Genomic DNA, 2,643 nt, shown 5'->3' with positions numbered 1-2,643 from the left:
GTATGACAACATATCAACATGAAATATAAAGTTATTTTGATAAAAATAAATGTGACTCAGAAGAAATTATAAATGCAAAAACAATCTTCACAAAAACAAACTCTCAGAGATATTTCATAACTTTGAAAAGGATAAAGTGGCTAAAGTTAGTATAAATTTAGAAGTATTACAATTCACAAAAATATAAAAAGATATTCATATATTTCATAACATAACCCAAATCAGAAATCAAATGTTGTTTAAATGATTTTTGAAAACATAGTCTCTCAGGTGCTGGGAAGGTGGATCAGTGGTAGAGTGCTTGCCTTGCATTCATGAAGCCCTTGGTTTCATTCCTCGGCACCACATAAGCAGAAAAAGATGGAAGTGGTACTGCGCCTCAGTGGTACTGCTAGCCTTGAGCTGAGGTATAGCACTCAGGCCCCAGAGTTCAAGCCCCATGACCACCAAAGTCAAAATAAAAAATACAACAAAAAGTCTCTCACTTTTATGGCTTTAACTCAGTAATACTGCTGCTTCAGCCTAGGGCTAAGCATTTATCAACACTCCTGATTCAGACTCTACTTGATCATTTTTTAATAAATATTTTGTTTTTAATTTTCCTCTTTGTAAATTCACATTCACCTATAAAACCTGGTTTGGCGATCCCAGTAAGCTTCTCAAAGTACCTCCTAATGATGACTTACCAAATGTTGTATTATATTACAACAAGGAAAACAATTCTACAAATAAAGAAACCCAATAATTAAATATTAATGATTAATAAAATAAAAAACAAAACAATTATCAGTATTTTCAGTATTTGAAGTGTAGACATATTAGATTTTATTATGTTTTCATATTTCTGTACATTTAACACTGGCTAAGGTATTGATGTTCAACCAGAGTTTTATAGAATATGCATAGTCTTAAAGTTTCCCACTAAGATGACTATTTATGGCTCATCTCATCATTTGTTTATGACTTACATCATCATTTTTTCCTCACTAACATATAAAGGAAGTTAGCCCTAATGTTTTAACAGAAACTGTGTAGTTAACATAGTCTTAACTCTTCACTCTACTTCTTTACACAAAGACTTTGCAACTTCTCATTAATAAGGTTTCTATAAACTCTGAAATGTAAATATTTAGTAGTTAATAGCTGCTACCGTAAATCTTAAATACTTTATAGAAAAGTTTTATACTTGCCAAACAATCCTAATTTTGGCATATATAAGCAAAATCCCAAAATTAAACATGTGTAAAACATTAAAACTTTTAACAAACCTTAACACTTCATTATGACAGGTGCCTTTTATAGAATAATTGAATTCCTCCTCCTACACATTTCTTGAATAACAAATATCTGGAATTACTTTGTTTTGACATGTCAGTCTTGATTTTATTCTTAAATGTGTGCTTATGTAAGAAATACATGGTTCTAAAATTTCACAACAATTCTTTTGAACTTACTAGTTTTGAACTTACTAGTTTAATAAAAAATTATTAGTTCAATAAAATCAATAAACTGTACTTTATATAAAAAATGTTCTTTGCTCAATTCAGCATCACATACACTAACATTGGAACGATACAGAGAAGATTAGCATAGCCCCTGTGCAAGGATGACATGCAAATTCGTGAAGCATTCCATATTTTTACAAAAACAGATGCTAGAAGGGATGTGGCCCCAAGGGAACCGTACTGCATTCTTGGTGGGAGTGTAAACTTGTTCAATTACTTTGGAAAGCAGTATGGAGGTTCCTCAAAAGACTCTACATAAAGCTCCCCTATGACAGCAATCCCACTTTTGGGGATTTACCCAAATGATCACAAACAAGACCATACTAAAACTACCAGCACAACTATGGTTATTGCAGCATTATTTACGATAGCTAAGATATGGAACTAACCCAGATGCCCCCATTAGATGAATAGATCAAGAAAATGTGGTATATATACACAATGGAATTCTATGCCTCTATCAGCAAGAATGACATCTCCCAATTTGTTAGGAAGTAGAAAGACTTGTAAAAAAAATTTATTGAGTGAAGTAAGCCAAGTCCCAAAAAACATAAGTCCCATGGTTTCCCTTATTTTCAATAACGAATATATGTCTGGAATAAGCTGAAAAGCTCAAACGTTATGTGCATAATACCAGACAAGATGATGTTAAGGGAATTGAACCCCAAGATAGGGATACAAGTGGTTCTATGTTTCTTGCTATTGTTTCGAACTTACTTATAATGTACGATGTCATTTATTTTTGTTTCATTGTATGTTCCTCCCCCACGCTATAACCCTTGTTTTCTCTCTATTTGAAGTTGGTGCACCTACATCTTGTAGGAAATTTGGGGAGAGGAAGGGAAAAATGCTCAAATAGGGATGCAGTTTAACCAATTGTAACCATGAGATGCACAAGACACTATGTTGAAAAATGAACTTTACAATTTAGGATGGGGGATAGAAAATGGGGAGGGGAGTGTATTTGTGGAGGTAGGAGGGAAAGGATAGTAGGGGAAATATAAAGGAGGAGGTAACAATGCTTGTTAGAAAAATGTACTAATTTCCTTCCTCATGTAAATGTGACCCCTCTGCACAGTATTATTAAAATAAAAAACATATAGAAATGTTCTGAGATGGAAGAGTTCATTTCCACTGT

General features: G+C 33.0%; 1 non-coding gene across 1 annotated transcript; it reads left to right on the top strand.

The window, feature by feature from the left end:
- Positions 1–1,534: 1,534 nt before the first annotated feature.
- On the top strand, positions 1,535–1,641 carry LOC138813388 (U6 spliceosomal RNA). The gene has a single exon (XR_011367766.1). It is a non-coding gene; the product is annotated as a U6 spliceosomal RNA (small nuclear RNA).
- The last annotated feature ends 1,002 nt before the right edge of the window (positions 1,642–2,643 follow it).

The sequence above is a fragment of the Dipodomys merriami genome, unplaced genomic scaffold (genome assembly GCF_024711535.1).
Source record: "Dipodomys merriami isolate MVZ:Mamm:240054 unplaced genomic scaffold, mDipMer1.0.p SCAF_594, whole genome shotgun sequence".
Classification (NCBI taxonomy): Eukaryota; Metazoa; Chordata; class Mammalia; order Rodentia; family Heteromyidae; genus Dipodomys; species Dipodomys merriami.
The sequence above is the reverse complement of the archived record's forward strand: the minus strand, read 5'-3'. Positions and strand labels throughout refer to the sequence as shown.